Source organism: Suricata suricatta, chromosome 1 (genome assembly GCF_006229205.1).
Source record: "Suricata suricatta isolate VVHF042 chromosome 1, meerkat_22Aug2017_6uvM2_HiC, whole genome shotgun sequence".
Lineage (NCBI taxonomy): Eukaryota > Metazoa > Chordata > Mammalia > Carnivora > Herpestidae > Suricata > Suricata suricatta.
In genome coordinates, this window is record NC_043700.1 from 127244928 (window position 1) to 127271910 (window position 26983).

Sequence of the window (26983 nt, forward strand, 5' to 3'; positions counted from 1 at the left end):
TCTTTTTAAATGTTTTTAATGTCTATTTATTTTTGAGAGAGAGAGAGAAAGAGCGAGACAGAGTGTGACTGGGGGTGGGGCAGAGGAAGAGGGAGACACAGAATCTGAAGCAGGCTCCAGGCTCTGAGCTCAGAGCTGTCAGCACAGAGCACAACCCGGCTCGAACTCACAAACCGCCAGATCACGTAGTCAGTTGTTTAACCGACTGAGCCACCCAGGCACCCCAGGAAAACATTCATTCTTAAAAATGTAGTTATCCCAAGCCATTTCCCCTATATAATATGTATATTATAAAACTGCCACAACATAATACTGATATTTTTCTGAAATGTACCAATATATCCCTGACACAGAGATTTACTTTACTTCAGAGAAAACTGTGTTGCACTGGGAGTTGCACTTTTGGGAGGATTCATAAATATTTCATTATTTGTGAAGCCTGTCAGTAATTCCCATTTCAAGAGCTGAGGAAGTTTAAAGTCATGTAAACAGCATTTGAAAGGCTTTCTCCACCAAAAAGCAGCTCCTGTGAATGAAAAAGAGGGTGGATCTCTACTTTCCCCACTGGAATCCAGCTATTCCTGCTGACACTGGGAGATGAAGGGAGAAGGAAAGAGAGGACTCAGATTTGCTTCCATTGTGATTTTGAGACGATTTAATGCATTTATTATTCCAAGAAGCTGCCAGTATAACAAGATGTTTAGAGAGAAGAAGCACCCTCTCGACTTGCTCTTTGATCCTTGATAAGGCTCTCCACCTAGTTTGGTGTGCTTCGGTCAGGTGAAATATGTGAGGACTTAACTACTAGATCCTCAAGACCCCATCCAACTTCCATATTATATGATTTAGGCAACTTCCCTTCATAAGTAATTAATCAGTAGATTGAGGAAATGAAATAAACCACAGAAGCTTTGATGCTAAGAAAGACCCAGAGTCCTCTGACACAAATAACTTAGTCTGGGGGGAAACCACATGAGAAGACAATTGCAATAGCTTTCAAGACACTGGAACTGCACACTAGGGCATTTGGACAGCATATCCCCCCAAAGTAGAAGGCGCGTGTCAATTTGGAAAAACAAAGTCAACCCATTGCTCTAGGATAAAATTATACTGAAATAATATTCCTGGAACACATCTGAAACCCCTTAGTCATTACTCTAGAGTATTCCCACTTCAATTTGAATATGTCATTGCGTGGATTCTTAAATTCACAGACAGAGAGCCTGTTGTCAAAAATGTGGAATAGATTTCTGGCTTCTTCACTTGTTTTGTGACTATAAGTTTGAGTCATAAAGAATAAACTAAGAAAATCACATAGAAACACTGAATAAAGAGAAGTGTTTATTTGTAGAATATAGTTTGCAGTTATTAAAAAAAACGTTTTCTTGCTCCCCTTTCTTAAAAGAAAAGAATGAGCCAGAAGATGCCTTTGTCTAAAAATAAAATAAAACACCCACTTACTTTTGTTTTACATCATTCGCAATTGAGCTAAGGTCTGGGTTTAGCTTTAGAGTAGATTTCTTGAAAAATAATTGAACTCATTAAGAATAAACCAGTCTCTTTAACTGGATTGCATTTTTAAAGAATGTTTAGTATAAATCTAATAAAATGCACTCTTTTGAGTGCTGGAAAAAGGAATGCATGGGGCCTGCCCAGAACACTATGGCCCTTGCATATTTGGGTTTGATACACATTAACCATTATTGATATACTTATTACACTTATTTTATGTGAGAAAATGGGGGCTTAGAAATGGTAAGTAACTTGCATAGGATGATACATGTAAAATGTGCCAGAGCTGACCCTCAAATCCTGTAATTCAACTCCACAGTACCTGTTTTTAACTATCTCTTAAGGATTCTCTGAAAATTAAATAGTGTACATATATATAGTATATATACTCTCTATACATATACATACACTATACACACACACATATACACTATATATACACACATATATACACTATATGTGTGTGTGTGTATATATATACATATATATATATTTCTTTAAATTTTAGATCTCTGGAGTGGCAAAGGATTGGAGAGAGGAAGACCAGTAAGGAAATAGTGGGTTAAGAAGAGGTAATTCAATTCTGACCAAGGTAGTGGTCTTGGGAATGAAAAGGAATGCAATGAATATACTTTTTAAAATTCTATATTAACTGTCACTTGGCTGCATAGGAAGTGGGGCAGGAGATAAAGGCTGAAGGGCCGGTAGGAGTGAGGGAATGATGTGGAGTCTGCAGCACTAGAATGCCGGAAGCAGCCTTGTATGGGGAGCTCTGACTAGCCGGGCAACTACTAGGTTGTGCAGTCAAGCTGGGACCGAAGTCCAGCCCACTTCCCTGCCAAGCCAAAGATCCCAATATGAGTGTTGTACATAAAGAGAAAGGAAACCTGTATTATAACTTGTACTAACTGTGGGCTACCAGAGGTCTTGCAGACCAGATCTCTTGATTGGACTTTAAGTCAGAGTCATGGGACTGGATGAGGAAGAATGTATACAGTGGTGAGAAATAAAACAAACATAGACACCCAGAGCAAGGAGACAGGAAGAAGACAGGAGCCCTTTAAAGAGAATGAAGAAAAGACGGGTGCAAATGTAGGCTAGTACAAGATCCTTAACATTAAAAGATAGAGATATTTCAAGAAGAGCATGGCAGTAAACATTATCAATGGCAGAAAGAGCAGAGGCGAGCAGTGGATGACAAGTTCTAGATTTAGCAGTCAATTTAGCCATCATTAGCAACCTCTGAGAGGTAATCTGAGTATTGTGGTAGAAATAAATGCCAAACTTCAAAGAATCTTATAGTCAGAGGGAGGTGGGAAAGCAGAAACAGAAAAAAAAAATCACAAATTTTTTCTTGGCATCAAAAGAGAGAGCTTGTTTGAGAAAGTTGAGTGTTTGTTTGTTTGTTTGTTTTAGTGTAGCAGAAGCCTGAACATTGGTTGTGAATGAGAAAAAGCAAAGGTGCAAGTAAAAGGACATAGTTTATTAAGCAAGTCCCAGTTTCATCTTTATAAATATTTTGTTTAAAAGTTCCATAAACACAATGTTCCTAGTGGCCCAGGAAATGCTTTAGCAAATACTCATTAACAAAGTGACAGCTATTTAAAAATGTTCCCATAGCTATTATATATTTATCACCCCTTGTGTAATAAAGACTTCTGGCATGGAATCTTGAGTTCTTTCTTTAGTATGAGAACCTTTCTGTTCCCTGGGGATTTTCAGAGAATAGGGTACATGGTTGACCTCTTACTCAGACAAGGAAATTATGCTTTTACCTCTTCCCCAGAATAATTATCATCCAGTCATTATTTCTGGATGAATATAGAGATTAAACTACAAGTTGGAGACCTTGGTTCTAGACGAATAATATTTCTGGACTTAGTTCCCCTATGATGCAAAAAGAGGGATTTAGACTTGCAAATTTTTAAGTCATTACAATTCTAAAATAATCCAATGAGCAAAAATCACATGTAAATGAATACTTTCCTTATTTTATGTATGGTAGAACACACTGAAACAATGTAGGTCTCCAATATGGGGGACACATTCTGTTACTTTTGGTATTGCCATAGAATAGAATAAAAATATCATGCAGTTGTATATTAATATATACAGTGTTTTAATATAGGGAAGTATTTTAATATAGGAAAAGTTCCCAATAAAATGTTAAATGAAAAAAGGTGGACTCCAAATCTGCAGTATTAAGCAATTTTGTAAAAGTAAAACAAAACAAAATATTGACACTAGATTAGGTGCACAGATACAGAAAGAAATCTAATAGGAATGAATCTCTTACAGAGTGGAATTGGTGACAATAATTTATTTCTCCTTTTATATTGTCCCTCTTTTCATAATCATTATAATTGTTAACTTTCGTGTGATCTATGTGGGGCATTTTATACCCCAGGTTTGCAAAAAAGTTGTTTTTCTTTCCATTGTATTCAATTCTCCTTATAACGTTTTCAGGCATGGAAATGGAGGACACATGGATCCTGTCTTCCCTCTGGATTCACTCTTCTGCAGAGAAGGGCCACAGAACACATCTTGGAATAAAACACATTCAAAAGCGAGCAGGTTGGAGAGAGAAGCTAAAGCAAAATGAAGATTGCTCCTTAGAAATACTATTACTATTTTTGTTAATTTGGAAACGTATCACTGTTTACCTAGAGCTCTATCACTTATATAACCTTTAAAAATTACTTTTCAAAATTTTAAGATCACCAAAATAATATTCGGCCTGCAAAACTGTTTTAGACTCAGCATATTTATTTGTTCATCTAGTATCCTGCTGTGGTTCCCAATAATAATAATAATAATATATTAAATAATGTTAATAAAAATAAATAATAGCAGCCTCTGCTTGTAGCAAATATATTATAAATTCCACAATACCTTCAGCTAAATAGACAAAGTGTGGAGGAAAAAGGCTAACATTTCCATGTCTTCCAACTCTACTTTTTTTTTTTTGAAGATTTTACGTGTTTATTTTTGAAAGAGAGGGAGAAAAAAGGCGGGGTAGAGGCAGAGAGAGAGAGAGAGAGAGGGAGAGAGAGAATCCCAGCCAGACTCCATGCTAAGAGCAAGGCCATGGAGTTTGGGCCCATGAATTGTGAGATCATGGCCTGAGCTCAAATTAAGAGACGGGGGCTCAACTGATTGAGTCACCCAGGTGCCCCCAAGTTTGCTTTTTAAATTGTTATTGACTATAGGCACCTGATGCTTTTCTTCACAGCAATTCAGAGTTCTAAACTGCTGTTTGCTAAAAATAATGTCATAATTTATTTCTGGAATCACTGAAGTTTTTATGTTTTAGTATAACCCAGCAGTAAAGTGAATAACAAATACTCCAATAATAAAACATGAAGTGAAACAGGATGGTTTTAGTACTATTTTTTGTTAAAGCTCTTTTAATTTAGGAATTGGAATTCATATTCAACAAGCATTTGTTGCATAACTAAAATGAATGAACGGAATCTTGGTCTTTGACCACATCACTTCCTAAATTGTCCAGAAGTACCAATTTCGTACATTAAGCAAAGGCTTAATATAAGAACATACTTGGGTGAGTTTGAGGATCTTCTCTGGGGGATTAAACTTGAAAATGAAATAAATTCTGATTTTTATGAGAAGAAAGCAATTATCTGTTTCTCTGTTCAACAACAAAGGAAATATTGATAGCTTCTGTCCCGTGTTTACAACCTACAGCATTGGACTTGACAGCAGCATGCACTTGCTCACCGAATTCAGGAGGGTCTGTGCTCTGAGGCTTCTGAAGCAGTCTCTCAAGGCTGCGTCAAGAGAGACCCTTATAAAATACCATCATTGAACACGAACAGGCGTTAATTTACTTCAGGGGCTTCTTCTTCTTCTAGTTTTAAAAAGCACTTTCTAAATGGAAATCTTCATAAATGTACACTCATAACAGCGCTGAGTTTTCAGTAATTTTAAGCCATGATATTACAGTCCTCATTGTAAAATACACATCCCTTCATATGGCAGATTTCCTAATTAGGTAAGCATGTGAAAATTGAATTTTGATTACACACAACGCCTTAATCAAGTAAAAACTAAAAGCTTTATCGCATTGACTTAAAATAGCGTATTTTCAATTTTAAAAGTTATGGTTCAATTGGAGTAACATTTTATTTTACAAGAACCCACACCATTGCTCTGTGCTAACAGCTCAGAGTCTGCGTGGGCTTCTCTCTCTTCTCTATTTCTGCCCTTCCCCCACTATCCCCCTTTCTCTCCTCTCTCTCACAATAAATAAATATTAAAAAAACAATAACCCATGTCATTTAACTGAAGGAATAAAGGACCAAAATTAAAAAATCTCTAGCTTTTAGACAGTGCTTCTAAATTTACATGGACCCTAAATTCACAGTTGTAAACAAAAGGCAGTCGCTTAATTCATTGTTTCAAATAGAAAGAGTTTGTCATATACAGAACTAGATGCTTTAACTCCCAGTAACAATTTCTGCACCAACTATATGAAACTTGTATTTTAAAAAGAGTTTAAGCAAAGGGGTGCCTGGGTGGCTCAGTCAGTTGAGCGTTTGACTTTGGCTCAGGTCATGATCTCACTGTTCATAGGTTCAAGCCCGGCATCGGGCTCACTGCTGTCAGTGTGGAGCCTGCTTTGAATTCTCTGTCCCCCTCTCTTTCTGCCCTCCCCTGCTCATGCTCTCTCAAAAACATAAATAAACATTAAAAATATACATATTCATAAAAAAGAAAGAATAAAAGAGCTTAAGCAAAAAAGCCTTTTAAACAAAAGGCCTCAGACATCATTCTAAATAAGCTGTATAGTTAAGCCATTAGCAATGGACTCTAATTAAAGTTGGAATTGCTCTGGACTCAGTTTATAGTTTCATGTATCTCTCTAATACCCAGTTTTAATTTTTGTCATGGGTAGAGTGGGATTAATTATCAAGATCACTGAGAAACCAGTGATTCATTTTGCATTGCAAGATACAACATAAAAAAAATATCGAATGACAGGAAATTATATATTCTGCTCCTAAATTCTGCTCCTTTATCGTATTTTCAGCTTAAAAGAAGCTGTAGCTAAGTGAGGATACAGTCAAAGAAATCAAGACATTATTGAAACAGTTGAAAAAGATATATATTTTCCTTAAAGCATAATGACAGAAAGATCTGCATAGACTAGATGAGAAATATTTTTCCTTTTCCCTAACTCTTTCCTACAAAGCATTATGATGCTATTTCCCAGCCACGCATGCATATGAATAGCAAATGTGTAAATGGAACTAAAATAAAATACTTAGTACTCGATTAATATTAAGTCTGCCCCATGAGATTTGGTTAGTCACTGATTCCTTGACACATACGTCCAGTAACTTTATAGAAAGGAGAACAAACAGCACTTTCTGTATCTAGCGCAGTAATGCCTTACTTAGCCCAGAGCCACTCTTCCATAGCAACTCCTACTACAGAACACAACTAAGGACTTGGACATAAACCAAAAGTCTCCTGAGCACCTAAAATAGATGTCACCATGTCTTGCGCTTTGGCCTGTGCACTTTCCTCATAAGAGAATCTCTTGGGCCCTCGAATGAAGTTATTGCTTCTCATTCCTTCCATGATTTTTTATATACTTTTTCCCCCTGGATTTCTTGTGCACAGCACAAAAGAAATAATAATTTTAAAGACGTGGATGAGGTTGCGGGGAGTTGTGAGAAGAATGCACACTGTCCACACCCATAAGAAGTCACACTTCCATATGGATGCTGGAAGGAAAAAAGGACACAGGAGGAAAAAAAGTCCTATAAAAATAAAACAATTTAAAAAAAAGGATAGTGATTGTGTGACCTTTCGACAGGAGTAAAAGCCGTGCATACCACCAAATAGGTCTCCCACGCATTGTTACATTATAGAAACAGTCTACAACGTGTACCCATGATAAGAAGGCTAGGCAATTCAGAAAACGTTAAATTGAATTTAGTTCCCTCCAGAGAGACATCAAAATATATACTGGTTCTCAGAAAGTTAACTACCCAAAAATGGCTAAATTCTTTCTAAAACTTCTGCAGTTTTCAATGGCAAACTTTCAAGCTTCACTTTTTGGAAAGTCAACAAATGTAGAACTCCTTAATTGTCTCATGACTTGTTTACTGACCAGCAGCAAATATTATATATTAGCTAGCCAGGTCTCTGGAGAAAGAGTGACACTTCAGATGACAGTAGTTCCTTTCTGTCCATTCCCCTGCCACTTTGGGCTCTTCCCCTTCCGCTCTGAGAGCCTCCATAGCTCAGTGATTTGAGAGCCTGGAACTATTGTCTCTCTAAGGTGGATGAACATAAAGAAGATAAACCTTATTAAAAAAAAAAAAGGCTTGCCAGAATTTAAAAAAATAAATGGAAATGAAAGAAAGGAAGGGTTAAAATGAACAATTAAATATATAAGTAGATTAATTTTTTAAATATTTATTTATTTTTGAGAGAGAGCGGGGCAGAGTGCGAGAGTGGGAGGGGCAGAGAGAGAAGGAGACACAGAATCTGAAAGAGGCTCTAGGCTCTGAGCCGTCAGCACAGAGCCTGTCGCAGACCTCGAACCCACGAACCGCAAGATATGACCTGAGCCGAAGCTGGAAGCTCAACTGACTGAGCCACCCAGGTTCCCCAAATATAGTAGATTAAAGGTAAAACCCTAATTCAAAATTGTGTGTTTCCCAGGTCAGATTCACCAAGCTGTGATGAGGTCAGGGAGCCTTGACCAAGTCTGCTCAAGTGCCTGGAGCAGCTCTGTCTGAGCTCTGTACTGGTTCCATACTTCAAGTCGAACCTGTCCCCCGCTTCAATCAAGAGCGTTCTGTACATTCCATAATATTAACGCCTATCTTTTTAAAAATCTGACGTGAATGACAAAACAAAACCACCCGTGACAAGATGCAACAAAGGACAAAGCTAAACTAAGCTTTAAAATAAAATAACAGTTGTTATTTTACTTTAAAATAACAATTGTTAGTTTCCTGAAAACAAGACAAAAGCCTCAAATACCAACAGCCACAAAACAATACAGCCAAGAAACTAAGGTATTTTAAAGAGTGTGTTTTCTCTCAGAATAGAGGCGAGGTGGGGGAAAAAGTCAAATGACCACGCAAAACTTGTGCCCGAAACAAATAAACCCTGAAGGAGATTTCAATGAGTAAAAAACAGTACCTTATAAGTAACTGGTCTTGTCTACTCACAGCTGTTTCCAGTGCCGACTCTTGTTTAACTGTCTACTGCATTCAGTTTAAAGTTAATTCTGTTGGCAAAAAAGTACAGAGCTTGTCTGGAAAATGCTGTTTGGACATAAACCATTCCTTTCAAAGCTGTAGTAGCTATATTTAAGTTTTCTTGTAGAGGGGGATATAAACCTTTCCTGTAGCTGATTTTCTTCCTCCTCCCACCCATCAGACTTAGTCAGTGTTCTCCTATCCCATATATTGAAGAAAAAGACGGAGAGGGGAGGAAAAAAAAAGGACCAGGAAATATACCTTAAATAATGTAGTAGTTGAGCATGCGGAAAAAGATAAAAAAAAAAGAGAGAGAGAAGAAGAAATAAGAACCATAAAAAGCATACCAGAGCTTAAACATAATTTAGCCCAATGCCCTCATTTTATAGACGAGGAAACTGATACCCAGAGAAAATATGATTTGTACAAGGTCATTCAAATAGCTAATTAATGCCACAGTTAAGAATAGTTACCAGGTTTCTCAACCCCCAAGTCAGTGCTCTTTCTACAACTCTAGTGTGCCCGGAGGGAAATGGTTTACCTTTTTCCTGTGTATCCTTGGGTAATACCCACATGAGTTGGCAGAGAGCAGTAATATAATTACAATGTGAGAACCATCTGTTCTCAGAGAAAACATTTCATACCACTTTAAAATCCTTAATACTGAAGGTTTCTCTACAATGCCCAATTTCTTTCTATACTTAGTAAATAATCTGATCCTTTGTTGATTTTTTAAATAATATTTTTCTGTTTCAAGAGTTGCCAGTTTTCAAGGGATGTTAACATCCCTTAGTCCTTATCGAGGACTATACGGGCTGGTGCTGTGACAGGTGTTAGTCTTTAATATTTCTAGCCAGTATCAGTGATATTGAACTAGAGACACATTACTATTACCACAGATTCACTTTCCAACTTGTCAATATTTTTTTACCATACATACAAGTTTATTCTTGTTATTACTGCTTATATATTTTGTTAAATAAAAGAGAAGCAGCATAATAATTTTTATTTGGTGTCTTTCATGTAACATTTCCTTATCATACATAAAGAAATTATTTTTCTCCAACTGAAGAGTGATATTCTTATTATAATAATTAAAACTTTTTTTCCTTTCTAAAAGGAATGAATTCATGAACTTATTTAACAAATATTAATTGAACATAAACCTACCTCATTCTTCCCTTAAGGAATATAGTAATTGACAAGCAATAATTTTTTTTAAATTTTTAATGTTTATTTATTTTTGAGAGAGAGAGAGACGGAGCGTAAGTAGGGGAAGGGCAGAGAGAGAGACACACACACACACGGAATCTGAAGCAGTCTCCAGGCTCTGAGCTGTCAGCACAGACCCCAAAGCAGGGCTCCAACCCATGAACTGTAAGATCATGACCTGAGCTGAAGTCCGATGTTTAACCGACTGAGCCACCCAGGCACCACGAAAAGCAATAACTTTTTTTAGAAAAGTGCATAATTGTCAAATAACATCAAGGGGCTTAGGTAGGAAGGAAGGCCAATTTTCTGTAACTATCTTCTTATCCATTCTCACACCACAAGCATGTGCCTGAAGTTTATTTACATTCTCTCCCTTGAATTGCCTACTCTCAACAACACCTGTCTTAGGGTCAGATAAGTCAAAATATGAAGTGGCTGAGATTGAAATTGCTCTGGTTATTTTTAATCTTTCTATTTGATCTGACTCTTTAAAAGCAAATCTACATTACATGCTACAATTTAAAGACACAAATAGCAAATGCTCAGACCATTCAAAACCCATTTTCAAATTGAGATGCATTCTTCAGTTCAGAAATGCACTTTGATATTTCCCATCTACTTAAAATGATATTGTACCTACTCTTGCGCTGGTCTTTAGAAGAAAATAGTGTAATTGTGATTAAAGAATTAGAAAAGGACAGTTTTTAAATGACAATTTGTTTTTTGAACTCAAAATGTTGAGTAATAGATAGGTACTGTATCAACTTTCCAACCATGAAAGTAAGCAACTGATTCAAAACATGAAAGTTGGGAAAGTAATCTGTTAACCATACTTTGTACTTTTTGACACAATATTATTCTCCTTCCATTCTCAGTTAATTTGGTCTAATAGAGCTCTGTGCAAATGTAAATCCCAAAAATATTAACATCTACATTTATATTGCTAATATGTCAAATATGACACTGATACATATTACTTGGGTTTACTAAAAGTATTCCCTATTTTTCCTTTACTTCTTAAACTTTTAATCTGAACATTCTGCCTTTTGTCTGTCAGAAGGAACAGGAAGGAAATCTGAGTAATCCCTAAAGCAGAGCGAGGCTGCGAGGGGAGATACAGAGACTTAGATGCAATGAGTCAGGGTGATTCAGGGTTGCTGACTGGACTCAGGAAGGAAGGTGTAAAGAGAAGTCACACACAAGCAGGTTGTTTGGAACAGAAGTGGGCTGAGCCACAGACAATAGATTATAGGCATTAAATGTAAGACCCAAAGTTTCTCAAAATAGGTTAAGCAAAGAGGGAACTAGCAATTTGGGTGACCAGTGCCAGCAACAGGAAATTGGTCCTCAAACTGACTTTGTAATTCATGACATGGTTTGTTTCTACCCATTGGAAGGTAAGCATGTACTGTCAATATGTGAATTCAACACAATGTAAAATAACACGGCGACATAAAACCATTAAAAAAATTTGTCCCTCTATATTTAGGTCTCTTGGAAATACTCCAGGTTGCCCTACTCTGGGCATTCTCTGGACTTTAGAAGCCTCGCGTTGTTTAGTGGGGACTGGTTACTGTGTTATGAAGCCTGGATGTGTGGAGTTGAAGTTCAGTGATGGAAGAAGTGCTTACGGCAGAGGTGAAATCCAGGGCAGACTATATTAACACAGGCATAACATTCGGAATTCACACTCTTGATCCCCTCTCAGCTTTAGGTTTACGGGAACACTGGAGGAAGGCTTTTACTAAGGAATCCCAGAAATGTCTTTCGTGATAGCAGTGCAGGGAAGTGACTGCATGGACAGCTACCAGATTATAATGTTCTATGCTTGGGAGGAGATATCATACATGGGTGTTTTTAATAGTCCCAGGGAACCATGAACATAAAAAAATCTCTAGCATCAACTCTCTTCAATTCAGCCTTCAACCTCATACTCATTTTGTTGCCCTTTTCTCAAAATCCATTCTCCTCCCAGCAGCCAGGGCAATCATTCCCCTCGCTATACCCTCTGATGGTTTCCCATAATTCCTCTGCTTCACACCTTCCAGTGGTTTCCCATTATCCCATTTCATGCCGTCTAATAGTTTCCAACCATTCCCCTGCTTCATCCCTGCAATGGTCTTCCATTGCCCACGGTGTGGATTCAGATGCCTAACGATGGCTTCCTAAGTCTCACATAATTTCACTCCTGTTTATCTTTCCTACTGCTTTCCTGACTTGCTGTTCCATCTGTCTAGAATGTTTTCTCCTCATAACTTCACAGGACTACCAGTTTATCAGAACTGAAGACTCATCACAAATGCTACCTTCCCAGAAAAAAAAGATTTCCTAACTGCTCTAGCTAATTACCCTCCTGCCCATCTTACATCCACAAACTCTCTACCCCAGTTTTCAATTTTAATTTTTCTTCATAGCACTTGCCACTGTCTGAAATTATCACTGGTTCTTTTATTTATCTATTTATTCATCCATTTAAATATGTTTACTCTATCTCCTCTGGAATGAGCTTTCTAAGATCAGAAATATGCTGGAAGTTATAAATAAGATTAGAAACATAATATATTGGCTTTTAAAATCACATCATCCCCAATATTCAGAACAGTGTCTACTATAGCATACGCATTGATCAGTATATCTTAAGTGAATTAATTATATTGTTGCCTGGGTTACTACTCTTCAGCCAACAAACATCTAATATAAGTGCATAAACATGAAGGTAAAGACTAATCTACTTCTGCAATTGACTTAACTCTGCAGGTTCCCTGTGGCTCAGCAGCTAGGTATCACGGGAAATAAGGAAAGAGTCCCCCGTGGGCCCTAGGAAGCTGTATCAGTACAAGGTACTTCTAAGCCCTTGAAGTTTGTTAACGCAAGGGCCAGAATTATACCCTTGAGCTGCCAGAAGGTCCTAAGAGCTTCCTGACATCTTCTTCATTTCCTGAACTCAGCGTAGTTGCCCTTATTGAAATAGCAGATATCCTAAAGCCAATTCTATCCTTTCCAGGTGGTTTCAAGAAACTGCTCTCAGCTGCCAACTCTTCAGAAGCAGAAGCTAAAGCCTTGCATTCACAGCATATGTTTTCTAAATGAAAAAAAAAAGAAAAACAGGGACAGACTAAATAATTTTAGAGAAGTGAGCTCACAGATAATTTAATCTTCCATCTTAGTTCTCTTCCACACTGATTCAGAGCTCTCCAGCGAGCTGTAAATTAGATTTCCTCTCCCGTCTCATGTCCTACTGCTTCCTAATTACCTGTTCCAGTGAGTCAGCCTCTCTGGGTCCTGTGGCTCAGACACATTGTGGCTTAGCATTCTCGGCGTCCAGCCACATCAGAAAGGTGGCTGTGTAATCACTGGCAAAGAGAGTGTGATTTTTGTTTGGAAGAAAATGACTTTTCCCAAACACCACTGCAGCTGTCCTCCCAAACACCAAGGCAGAAAAGATTTCTTGCCTGAACACTGTTATAGCTCGATAGCAAACAACATCATTTAAAATCGTTTTTGAAAAAAGTGCCATTTCCCTACAGTGCAGATTGCTTATTAATCTAAGTAGATGGGTGGCATTTATTTAGTCACTGAATCAAAGCTACAAATATTTAATGATTGTCTTCTATGGACAAGGCTCCATGTTAGGTAATGAAGTTTGTGTAATTATTCCTTTGTGGTCTTACAGGATAATATTTCTTTATCTTGAATACAAATTTCTCCAAGAAAATAAGATAAAATTTCTTCTTTTGTCCCCTCTTTTCTTCCTTTATTCCCTTACTTTAGTGTGTTGAAGGCCATATTTACTGAGTCCATATAATGTGCTGTGTTTGGGTATAAAGAAAAAGACAAAAATCCTATGTCAGGAAGCTTACCCTCTGGATGTGAGAAAAGTTTACAGTTACTACTGGCCAGCTCAGCATAACGTTATAGACAGCACATCAAAGCAACATGGAATCAAGATGGGAAGTGAGCACAGAAGGCTTTTTTGAGAAGATGAAACCAAGACACATTCTGAATGCAGGCGAGGGAGAGGATTAACATTCCAGGCAGGAGATAGGGCACACTTGGGTCACTAAGTATTTCTGTAGAGCTGAAATGTAAAACGAAAGACATAGACTAATGGATTAAATATGCAGAAGGAAATATAGGCAAAGGCCAGGCTAAAAAATTTGGTTTTTATCCTTAAGGTAATGGATAGCTGCTGCAAATTTTTAAACAGGGGATACTTTGTTTTAAGAATGCTAAGTGTAGAAAGAATTTAGGAACAGGTGATCTGAAGGACTGTTGAAGAGGTTGTTTCTTTATTCAGTAAGACATTGTGATAGTCTAAAATTAGGCAGTTGGGACACCAAAGAGAAGCACCAAAAGATAATTACATTTTCCCTCAAGTAGGAAGATGTGAGAAAGCCAAAATCATTTCTAAAATGTCTATAAAATCATTACAGAAAAAACATATGCAGTATTAGAACTGCATGAAAATGTAGTAAGTTCTCATTATGTAAGTAAATTCTCTCCATTTATAGTTCAGGAAATGGAAGCATAATACTTGAAAGAATGATAGCAACATCTGAACTCATGTCCACTTGACTATAAGACCCATATTCTCTACACTAAATTGTCTGACTCTTTGAGGTGACCATAAATTTTGGACACCTTCTTAGACTTAAAGAAGTTGTTCAGAATATAATTTGGCAGTATATTAAGAGATTCCTTTGGCAAGACTGTAGGATTTCTAATCATAAGCATGTTCCAATTTGAGATCCAACACACAATTTGTGGTGTTCCTATGGAGCAACATGGTTAGCTACACTGCAAAGCACAAATCTTTCACTGAATTCTTCTTGATAATCTAATTACATGTAAGCCTGGAAGATTATTCACACTCTGTACTAGGACAGACAGTTGAAACCAAAATGGAAGTGGACCTGGCAGATACTCTAGTTCACTCAAGTCAAATATTGAGTTTTGAGTAGAATGGTGTTTGAAAGATAAATAAGTTTCAGTGAATCTAGGAAGACAGAGGGTACAACTCTTCAGACACTGAAAACAAGAATGAGCGGACATAGCTCAAACAGGTGAAAATGCTGAGATTCGCCTTACAGCTGGGGCAGGAAAGCACCTTCCCTAGCATATTTTATATACGCCAAGGGTATTAATATCCAAATCTTGACTCTTTGAGAGTAAAAGGAGACAGTTATTAATTATGATGGGATAGTAGATAAATAAAATATGAGAAATTTTATAGGCAAACATGGATATATACCATCCTACCTAGCAGTTGGCATTAAACCTGACCTTCAGGAGATGACCTCAAGAATGAGGTCATAGGTTTTAGAGTAACTTGCCCCTTAGATGAGGCAAGACAAGAAAAGTCTAGAATTCTTACATAACCCGGACAAGGTGTTCAACAGATATACAAAGGCCAGATCAACTGAATGATTTGGGATATGTTAATTAATTTAGGTCCATAGTTTGGTAGAAAATGATATATAAAAAATAAAACAATGACACTTCATTATAAAAGAGTCACAGATAACAGGTGTACTGTGTTTAGTCTCCAGTATAATGTATTCACATAAATATTTTTGATAAAATCTAAATATGTTGGTATAGATGAGTGCTCTTAGATATTTTATTATTTAAAAATAAGCACAGACTTTATTTTTTCAATGTATTAACCATCAGTGAGTCAATATTAATAAACACCAAACTGAATCAAATCTTAATCCACTCTCTTGCTTCATTCCTGAATTCTTTCCAGAGTTGAGGAAGTCCTTCCTGACATGGCAAAATTCCTTCTTAGGCTTTCCCTTAGAGGGAAAGATGGGCATAGCATTGGAAGCAAACATCCCCAGGGGCAGACAGGATATATCACCCACAATCAATTAGGATTACATTTTGATTCTGTCAGCAACTGGTTGTATGATCTTGAACAAAACACGTGACTCTGCTAAGGTTTGGTTTTCTCCTATATAAAACGAGAGGATTTAGGAAGATTATCTTAGAGGTTCTTTAGGATATGAAATTCGACTATTCCCTGAGACAATTATCTCCCATATGTTTGAAATTTGCCTAATATTTATTTATCTGTGAGGTTTGGGAACATATCCATTGCATCATAAAGAAATTAAAATAGTCAATTATTAATGAAACAATTGTATTGGTAATAATAATAATGGTTTTTTAAGACTCCCAATATAAAAACATGGGCAGTGGGGAGACATTTGTCTTTTTAGTGTATAATAGAAGGACTATTAAAATTTTCTTAGGGGAAAAGTCATCAGATATAAAATTCTAAACCACATTTTGCTTAGTGATTTTTAAATATTAAGCTTATTAAGCTCCCAAAACACATCAAGGATCAAACTTTCTGAATTAATAGAAAAAAAGATTTCTCCCAGAAGTGTACAGTGGCTTTCCTGCACTGTCATTTTTCACAAGGAAAAAAAATGAATCCCCATTTATGAGACAAGATGGTTGGAAATGAATAGACAAGGCACTTCCTTGGTCTGTACTCTTTGACAAGTTCTTATATATACAACCATGGTTCAGAAAATAATGAAAATAATTGCCCATCAATACTATGCTGTTGGACTTCAGACTTAGTGCAACCAAATATAAGGAAGTCAGACTTTTTCCTCACATTACTTTATTTTCCAATGCAGAAGTAATATTCTTCTTTATATAAAGACTCACATACTATAAATAAGTATATAATATAAAATTTAAGATTCCTAACCTCTTAATCGTCTCTAATACTATTCTTAAGAATCAACCAGTATCAACTATTCACTCTGCATCCAACCAGATTATCTCTTTCTCTCTCCACATACAGATATATTTGCACAGATACACACACATGTATACCCACAAATTTGACCTTGAAAACATTATCTTCCTTTACTCCAATATTTGGCACAGTTATTAAATTTGTTAACCTTTAGTCACAAGTAAACAAGCATAATAATAAATGAACCTTCATTCCTATCATAAAATCTCTCTCTTCCATCCTTAAAACCTTGGACTTGTCTGTACAATTTATTACATGGCTAAAAAAAAATGCAATGATATCTTACTGGAAGTCAAGATGTTTAGTAAGATGAGTTCCTAATAAATGTTTACTGATCTGAATAAATGGATGAATCACACCAAAGGCCGTAACCTCATCGGTGTGGAATAAGCTGCCAGGAAATAACCACATGTGAATTGACATTCCTAGTATCCATTCCTCCTTGTATCAAGTGTCAGGAATTGCTTCTCTCAATGTCTTTTAATCATTGCTTTTGTGTGAGTATGTGTCTGTTTCAAACCTGAATAGTGTATTTTTCATCATTATATGCCCACTAAGCCATAAAAAATCTGACTTGAATAGATCCCCCTCCATCAGAAATTGGTCTCTTCAGTATCTTCATCAATTATATTAACACTTCATCGGGTCTATTAATATCAGCTCCCTTGTTGAATGTACACTATCTGAGATTAAGAGATGCCAGTGCATTTTTCTCTTAGCCTTTCTTGAAACAAACAAACAAACAAACAAACAACCCCACTACCATGGCCAGCCTTTCACTAGTAGTTACTGAACTGGTAAGATAATTACTGGCACTTTTAGTTTATTCAGAAGAATCATTTTCTTTTTCTTAGACATTTTAGTCAATATATTCTTTATGTTTTCTTCCTGAAATTTACATTGGATAGTTCCTTTGTCTTGCAATGAACTTCAACCATGATTTTTTTTTCTTCACAGTCTATCATCATCTATTTTAGTACTAACTTCCTATGAGAGAATGTGTATTTCAATCACAGGGAGAGGTATCACTGCAATTTGTTGTGGAATGTTAGAGTGTTTCTACTCTTCAGACTTCATTTGTTATTGGCAAGTAGATGAAATTTAAAGATATAGGAATAGATTAGAACACCAGAAAAGAGAGTGCAGGTAGAAAAGATGAACAAGGACTGGGATCTGTGTTCTCCAGTAAAATATTAGGAGGAGGAGGAGAGTGTGGTCTAGTTTATAGACATGGGAGTGAAACATACATGCATTAGGATATGCTGTTCAGTGAAAAACTTTGGAGATGACTGTTTTCAGTTGGATAGATGTAGTAACAGAAATAATTGTGTAAAGATGGATGTGCTATAATAAAGGTATGAGTCATCATTACATTTTTGTAACTTTGTATTTTGGCATAATTTCAAACTTACAGAAAGATTATAAGGATACCACAAACAAAACTCACACTCTTTTCCTAGATTTATGAGTTCTCATCTATGTATATACATATATTTTTTTCTGAATCACGAAGGGTGAGTTGGAAACAATGTATATACCTTTATCAGTTCACAGTTTTCTTTTCTTTCCTTCTTTCTTTCTTTTGTTTACTGTTTATTTTTGAGAGATACAGAAAGATAGAGAGAGCCCAAATGGAGGAGGGGCAGAGAGAGACACATACAGAATTTGAAGCAGGCTCCAGGCTCTGAGTTGTCAGCACAAAGCCCAATATAGGGCTTGAACCCACAAACTGTGAGATCATGACTTCAACCAAAGTCAGATGCTTAACTGACTGAGTCACCCAGGTGCCCATAGTGCTGACTTTCAAGAGTAAGGATATTTTCTTAAACAGCTTCAGTGTAATTTCCAAAATTATGAAACATAACATTGATACAATAAGTAATCTAATCCAGAGTCCATATTCCAATTTATAAATTATTCCATGTATGTCCTTTACAGCTATTATTTCTCCATTTCAGGATTCAATCCATGGTCATATATTGTATCCTTTTTCTATGCTCTCCTCTAACCTGGAACATTTCCTCAATCTTTCTTCGTCTTTATTGATCTTGAGCTTTTTTAAGGATACAAGTAAATTATATTTAGACTGTCTCTCAGTTTGGATTTACCTAGTATTTCCTCATGACTAGATTTGAGTTGCGGATTTTTAGCAGAAATTCCAAAGAAGTAATGTGTTCTTCACACTTCATCATATCTGGAGGCCCATGGTGTCAGACTGCCCTGATATTGATAAAGATAACTTCGATCTGTTTTCTTACACTCTCACCCAGTGGTAGCACCAATGGATGACTTTCCAACTCTTTCATTCCTTCTATATTTATTAGTTATCATTCAATTGTAAGAAAGAGTTTTCTTATGCCAATTTATTTATTCATTTAGATTAATACGTAATCTATGGATTTTATTTTATTAAATTGACCATTATTTTTTACATACTTTGATACTTAAATTATTTTAACTGTGTCCAGTGAGAACCTTTCAGCCTTGCTCCTCTGTCCCTCTGCTATGTCACTATTTTTCTTTGAGCACTTCCTGATTTCTGGTGCAACAGGATGTTTCAGGCTTAGCTATATTTTCCCTATCTCAGACTGAAGTCAGTCTTTTCACCTTGATTTATTTTAATGGAGAATGGCATTTAAGAAAAACACGTGCTGAACATTTATGATACTGCTTCCAGACCTTACCAGGCAGACCTTGGGAAAAAAAAATGTTTTTTAAAATGTATATTTCAAGTCTTTTCAATGGGATTGAATTATCAGGTTAATAAATATGGGAGTTTATCATGTATGCTTCCTCCCATCTCCCTTCTTATCTTTTCTTACATTTTTTAATATATTAATATTCATAAAATAGTAAGAAAAGTTATATCTGCTTTTTCTGTTCTACAGCCCTATCTTTACCAGATAGCTAATCTTAGTCCTATAGTTAAATTAATACAATGTCACCGTGAGAATTTTATCACTCATCCTCATTCTTGAGCGTTTTATTTTGATTTATTTTTGGTTTCAGTAAGTTCATATCTGAGTAACTTCTTCCAAGAAGGTATAGGTATCGTATATTTAATCCTCTTATTGCCGCTTGCCTGGATGCATCCTTTTTGGTGTCACTTTAGTATCCTCACAATGTCCAGTGTCTTCTGGCTCTCAAAATTGCTGTTAAAAGTCTAAGATAGTCCTGTTCTGTCTCAGTTTCCCTTCTGGGTAACCGATCTTATCATCTTCATGCCAGCAGAAGTCTTCCCTTTTCCTTGATCTTAGATAACAAACATATGACCAGTTCTCTTATCTTTTACGTCAACTTGATGTGCCCATTTAATCTGCAGATTCAGGTGCTCCTTTTATTGTATTTTTTTTCTTTCATTATATTTTTAAATCTTTTTCCTCATTTATTTATTGGTTTTTGCACATAGGGCTACTGATTATCCCCTTCTTATCTGTCGTGTTTTTACTAATTACTCTAATTGCGATCAGGTGATGTTCAGAATCATGTGCTATTTGTATTGCAAAACATGGCTCATTTATCAACTTGAAATTTATGAGAAATGTTTGCTTGTCTTGCAGAAGACTCGCAGAACAAGTTACTAGTAACCCAAGCTTTTACTGTATCTCTTTCCTTCAAGCCCATGATCTCATCTACAGTTCTATCTTTCTGTCTTTCTTGATTCTAAGTTTTGTTATTTGTTCTAACTTCCTTAGATTTATGAAGATCTTTCTAAGTTCTCAGTTTGCCTCCTCAACTCAGAAGCGTGTTGTTGTTGCTGTTTTTTCAATGTCTAGGAGTTCATATCTGTAGAACTCAAGGTTTCTTTAGGTAATGCATTGTCATTTATGTTATTGGGTACTGGGTGGGGCGCTTTCCATTTCTAACTTGTTTTTATCCAATTGTTAGATTTTTTTTTTCAATCTGTATTTGGCATTCTATTTTCCTTTGTTTGCATCTCTTTTTTTGCTTTTTATTATTTTATTTTTTATTTTTATGATTCTCCTCCAGCGTATTCGCAGTGTCATGCCAATTCCTTTCACGTTGCTCATAGTTAACGTAGCAGTCACAGCTACACAGTCTCTCCTCTGTGATGGTGAATCTCTCGGACACCCTCCCCACCTTGCAAGAACACTGTTCATCTTTCCTTCAGAGCAAAGACATTTCTTCAGGAGTTGGAACATTTCTTTGGCCGTACTCTCAGGGTGCCTTAAGATTTTCAAGTTCAGAGCAATTCTTCTCTTCAACAACTACCTCCAAAGGCCATGTTATAAACAAATGTTAATAATGTACGCCTCATATTGTATACACAAATATGTACTGTTTGTACTCCAATTCACATATCAGAGAACCACTTGACAGATAAAAACAATGATAACAAATTTAACTCCTGCTAAGCATGTCACAGTTTCAGAGGAGTCTCTGTTTCTACAATCATCTTTGACATTTGCTAAAAATATCGGTCAGAAATAATTTTACTACGGCCCTGAATAAAATATAACCCTGAGATTTGAAAACATTTCTCCCCCTCTGCTTCAAGAACTTGCTCCTCTATAGCAATCTATATGCCTAAGAACAGTTGTCATTTTTCTTCCTCCCTCAGGTGCTCAGGTTGGTTTTGTTACTGTTGCTGGGATGCTCTGTTCAAGTCTCCAGTGCTTTCGCTGTACACACACAAGCCCTCTCCCTCTTCCACGGAAAGGGAGCTGTGCTGTGCTGTGGTCCAGAGCACGTAATAAAGGTGATGAAGCATGCACACGTGAATGTGGGGGGTGTGTGTGTGTGTATCATGGCCAGATAACACATACATAACAAACACACACATAAAAATTCTTAAAAAACACACGTCCATATGGAAATGCACAGTTGGAAGCAATGCAACCTGAAGAAACATTTAAATTCATTCAAAATCAAAGCATTAAAATGTTATTATCTGAAGGCTTGATCTAGGAAGGATAAATACACCTTTTAAAATGATTTGTAACTGAGGGTTGAAGGGGAAGAGGGAGGGAGGAAAAGAGGTGGTGGTGATGGAGGAAGGCACTTATGGGGAAGAGCACTGGGTGTTGTATGGAAACCAATTTGACAATAAACTATTTTTAAAAAATTAAAAAAATAAATAAAAAATAAAATGATTTGTTAAAAGTTATAATTGTGAGAAAGCTTTTGTTTGACTTTGAGAAGAAGAAAAAGGCAAGTGAACCCAGTGTAGTTTGTGTTTCCTAAGTTAGAGCTAATAAGTGACGTTAGTAATTTCTTGTCGAGTGGGAAGCACTTGGCGTAAATGGCGAATTTTGTATTTCCTTTTATTTATGCTTTCATCCTGAGAGGTTTTTCTTCTGTTTTCCACACGCTGTGTTTCATTGTTTGTGGTCCTTGGTTACACAGACACAAGTGAGTTTTCTGCCAGTAGACACAGGGCCATGTGTTGCTGTACTTCCCAGTCTCTAACAAGTATCTGATCATGGAGGGATCTACTTAAAAATACAGATTCTGATTCTGGCCCTGGGGTGGGGGTGAGGATCTGAGAATGTGATATTCTAGCAAGTTCCCAGTTGAGCTGCTGGTCTGAGGGTTACACTTTGAGTGGCGAGGATCTGCACACCACTGATTTGGAAAGAATGGTTCCTTTAAGGACCTAGAGGGACTGCAGTGGCCAAGGAGTAAGGAGTTCTTTCTTCTGTTAAATTGCCCCACAGCTTGATGCAAGTACAATCAATCCCAAACTCACCTTCCAATATTCCAATATTTTTATTATTCTCTCCTTCCCTATCCCTTTGCTTTCTTTCTGGCTTTCCTTCTCCCTTCCTTCCTTCCTTCCTTCCTTCCTTCCTTCCTTCCTTCCTGTCTTTCTTTCTTTCTTTCTTTCTTTCTTTCTTTCTTTCTTTCTTTCTTTCTTTCTTTCTTTCTTTCTTTCTTTCTTTCTTTCCCTCTCTTTCTTTTCCTTCCTCCCTCCCCCCCCCCCTTTATTTCTTTGGTCTCCACTTACTGCTCTGATTTCTAGCCCCCACCCCTTTCTCCACTTCCTCCTTCTATATATAAAAGAATGGCTGAATCACAATACTCAGGATTAGGAAACAGGGGTATTATTTGGATGAATTTTCCCCTCAGGGCTTTAAAGTATTTTGATTTTGCATTACCCTTGTTGATGTTATGTTAGGCTGAAAACAGGTTGCAAAGTACAAGAAATATGATTCAACAGTAAAGTACAGCAAATCAACATCTTTAATGTATGCACAAACTCTAATCTGTAATTTCCAAAGGGTGGAAAAACAAAAACAAATTCATGCTGGAAAATAAACAAAAACAACTCCATGCTATTGGGTGTAAACTTATTTTTGATCTGTTTTCAACTTCTCATTACCAAAGGGTCATGTTGTACATAAGATTTCATGTTTTTCAGACTCTGGTCACTGATTTAAAAAAATGTATTTTCTATCTGACAAAGCCAGTCTCTGTCTTTGAAACCCAAAAGTAAGTAAGTTTTCATGACAGATTTTCAATTTTTAGGGTGAACAACCATTTCCATTGTTACTACTTATCCTCACTAGCTTCTCTAAGTTATTTTGTTAATTTTTGTCCCTCTGAAACTGCAAACACATTGTAACTTTTTTACTTAATTGTATTTTAATATACCTGAAGCTCACTAATAAAGAAAGCAGATGCCCACAGTTTGTTCCTTATTAAGTGTATTTATTTATTTTGAGAGAGGGGAGAGGCAGAGAGGAAGGGAAAGCATCCTAAGCAAGCAATGCACTGTCAGCATGGGGCCTGATGTGGGACTCAATCCCGTGAACTGTGAGATTATGACCTGAGCTGAAATCAGGAGTAGGATGTTTAGCTGACTGAGCCACTCAGGCACCCCCACCCATTTATTTTTGTTGTTTATCTGCTAAACATTAATTATTCACTCTGAATAATTAGTCCACAAATCAATCAAAACAAAAACTTTATAATTCCACTTTGTAAGCATGTTCTAACTATTTATCACACAGTCCCATCAGAAACAGAATTATTCTTAAATCAGTCTACCAAATTAAGTTGAAAAGCACAATTTTGAGTAATAGCTATCTTTCACTAACTCCTCTTTTTCTAGAATGTTTAAGATGTTCAAGTTAAGCATTGACTTTCATTTAAACATTAGCCCAGGATTTAAAACCTAGGGTTTGATTCCTATGTTAAGTCATTCCTTAAAAGGCTAGACAAACATTCCATTTCTATTGTATGAAAGCAGATGCAGATTAAACCTTTCAAAGATAATCAGTTCTTTGGGCCAAACAGGCAAAAATCTCTAGGTCTTCGCTATGATAACATCGGTCTTTTACAGGGCAAAACATAAGTGTGCCTGGTTTATTTAAGTACAAACACAAGTAGAAGTAATAAAACCTTTCTGAATTGGAAACTACTTATGAGGAGCTCTACAATGAGAGGTTCTTCAGAATTACAGTAAGAGTAATTTTCCCACACCAAAATGGCTGATATAAAATGCCTTCATCTTTGTGAGCATTCAGAAAGTGTTCTGTTCATAGAAACAGAACGCAAGTAATAAAATGTCCTTGGTTTCTCCTCTCTGTTAGCTGCTGGTAAAAAACAATTACTTTGGCGGCTGGAGAAAAGGAGAGGAATGTCCCTCTTGTTTCTGTAAACAGCTCGACACTAACAAAATCTCAGATCTTGCTTCTCAATCAATACCGAGCTCCATGGTTAAAAGAGTTGCATCACACCACCATTTCGTCTGGCTAATGATATCAATAAAGGTTATCTCTGTACAGAATGAAAAGGTCACTAATCAAATCTCCATCACATTATTATTGCTTGGGAATGTGTTTCATTGATTAAATATCCCTGCATAGAATCTCCTCCCTTTAATGCATTGAGTATGGCAGGGGAGAATAATAATAAAATGTTGCTTCAATAGAGTCCTCATGCTACAGTAGTTAGAAAAACAGATCTCTTCATCATATCCTCTTATGATAATGCATCTAAAATAAAATATGAGGAGGTGCAAATTTATAAAAAGCTGGAGAAAAAGAAAATTTGATGTAGAGATTTTTTTCATGGTTACAAAAATACTGTCAGTAAATTTTTCAAGGGACCACAGTGTTGTTACTCAACTCCATGGCTGTATGGTGTATGGTGTACAATGCTGAATTCTATACATTTTTTTTTAATTTGCAAATCTATTTTCTCACAGATCTTAAAATTTATTAGAAAAGACAGAAAATAAATACTTAGAAAATAAATTGTGATATATACTCAGATACAAAAATATAGGATACTGACTTTTGGATTTTACCTATAATATTAATGTAAATGTAAAGCCTGTTTATTTCTCTTTTTTATGTTTTTTATTTATTTTTGAGAGACAGACAGAGACAGCGCGATCAGGGGAGGGTCAGAGAGAGAGGGAGATACAGAATGCGAAGCAGGCTCCAGGCTCTGAGCTAGCTGTCCGCACAGAGCCTGACACAGGGCTCAAACCCACAAACTGTGAGATCGAGATCGTGACCTGAGCCAAAGCCGGATGCTTAACCGACTGAGCCACCCAGGTGCCCCGAAGCCTGTTTATTTCTACTATTTAATTTCATAAAGGTCTTTTGTGTGAAAGACTCACTTTCTCATGCATGGTAATAAAGTTTAAGTTTGTGATTGCTTAGATAGTATGAATAATTAAGTATGTCATAGACTCCTGCCAATCTAGACTGTCAGTGGCATTTCAGGAGGGCAAAAGAAAAGTATTTAACATATGCTTTCCCTTTAAAACGAGGAAATAAGTGAACAAACAGACCAAGGATAGATGGCTAAGTAATCCTGGCTCCTCCCTAGGCCCCTTGAAGACTCTGGGCTCTCTCCTGTTCTTCATGGTTGATTGGTAGGTAGTGACTTCTCATCCAGGCCCCTTCCCTCCGTCCCCCCCTTCCCCTTGCTTCTTGCTGTGGGTAGGTGTACCCTGCTAAGGCGCCCACTTTTCCTGTGGCACTGGGATGGATTTAATGGCTTTTCTGTAAGTTGCCAAACTAATAGCTTTTATCACCTGGAAAATACAAGAAACAGCTGTCTATGTAAGTGCCCCAGGCACCCCAGTTAATCACTCTTGCAAATAGTATTACATGGGATATGATTCTGGCTTGCTGCATTCAGTGTTTTTCCAAACATAAGAAAATAATGGCCTGGCCACCAGAGCAGAATGTCAGTGATTTATCATAAACGAGTACTATACTGCATGCTTGTTCAGAGCAAGAAGTACGCCAAATCATTCCACTTGGAATATTGGCTTCCCGCAACTATAAAATACCAGAATCTAGCAGTAGATATATATTCAAAATACTGATATCATGTCTGCAAGATTCAATATTTATATGTCGAAAATATTTTATTTTAGATATTAAGAGGAGAATCGGTCATCTAAGATTTAAGCTACTATGGTGTTAAATTTTAAACATATACTTCAAAAAAAATCAGATATTGTAAATTTTATGCCAGCTTGCCTTGTTTTGCCTTTCTTAAAGAAAACAAAAACAAGGAAAAAGTATTTTTGAATTTGTTGATCTGCACAGTTATGCTAATTAAACCAATGCTGTGAAGTAAATCTCTATTTCAGGGGCATAGGAATTTTTTGCCCAAGTGTAATAGGGAATTGCTTCCCTCTCCATTGGTGAGTCGGCTGTTGGAGGTTCTTCTAGCTAGAAAGGAGACTGGAGAGCCTAAAGGATCAAGTGTAGGCTTTGGGGTCAAACAGACCTGAGCCGATCCCAGCTCATCTAATCATGGGTTACGTGACACTTGGCATTTTTTTAAAACCTTTGGCTCCCCTCACTTCCTTAATTTGTAAAATGGACATAATAATCTATCCCACAGATTGTTTGTGGGAATAATTCAGATACAATATGCAAATAACTTGGCATTATTATCTTTACAAAAGCCATAGCTTTATGGGGCGCCTGGGTGGCTCAGTCGGTTAAACATCCAACTTTGGCTCCCATCAAAATCTCACAGTCTGTGGGTTCAAGCCTGACATCAGGCTCTGTGCTGACAGCTCAGACTCTGGAGCCTGCTTGAGATTCTGTGTCTCCCTCTCTCAAAAATAAACATTAATATTAAAAAAAAAAAACCATGGCTTTGGGGAGCCTGGGCGGCTCAGTCAGTTAAACTTCCGGCTTCGGCTCAGGTCATGATCTTGCGGTTCATGGGTTGGAGCCAGTTGGGCTCTGTGCTGACAGCTCAGAGCCTGGAGCCTGCTTCAGATTCCCTCTCTCTCTGA

At 36.8% G+C, this 26983-nt stretch overlaps 1 protein-coding gene across 4 annotated transcripts in view; it reads right to left on the reverse strand.

Moving 5' to 3' along the window:
- The window catches only part of ARHGAP24 (Rho GTPase activating protein 24), a 484571-nt gene that overhangs the window by 196103 nt on the left and 261485 nt on the right, over positions 1-26983 (reverse strand). The window contains exons 1-2 of one of the 4 annotated variants that reach the window (XM_029943717.1): positions 9227-9260; positions 8695-8782 (exon numbers count right to left, since the gene is read on the reverse strand). The exons of the other annotated variants lie outside the window; for them this stretch is intronic. The gene's annotated coding sequence lies outside the window, so the exon portion shown is untranslated. Of the gene's footprint in view, positions 1-8694; positions 8783-9226; positions 9261-26983 lie in introns of those variants that run through there. 4 annotated transcript variants of the gene reach the window in all.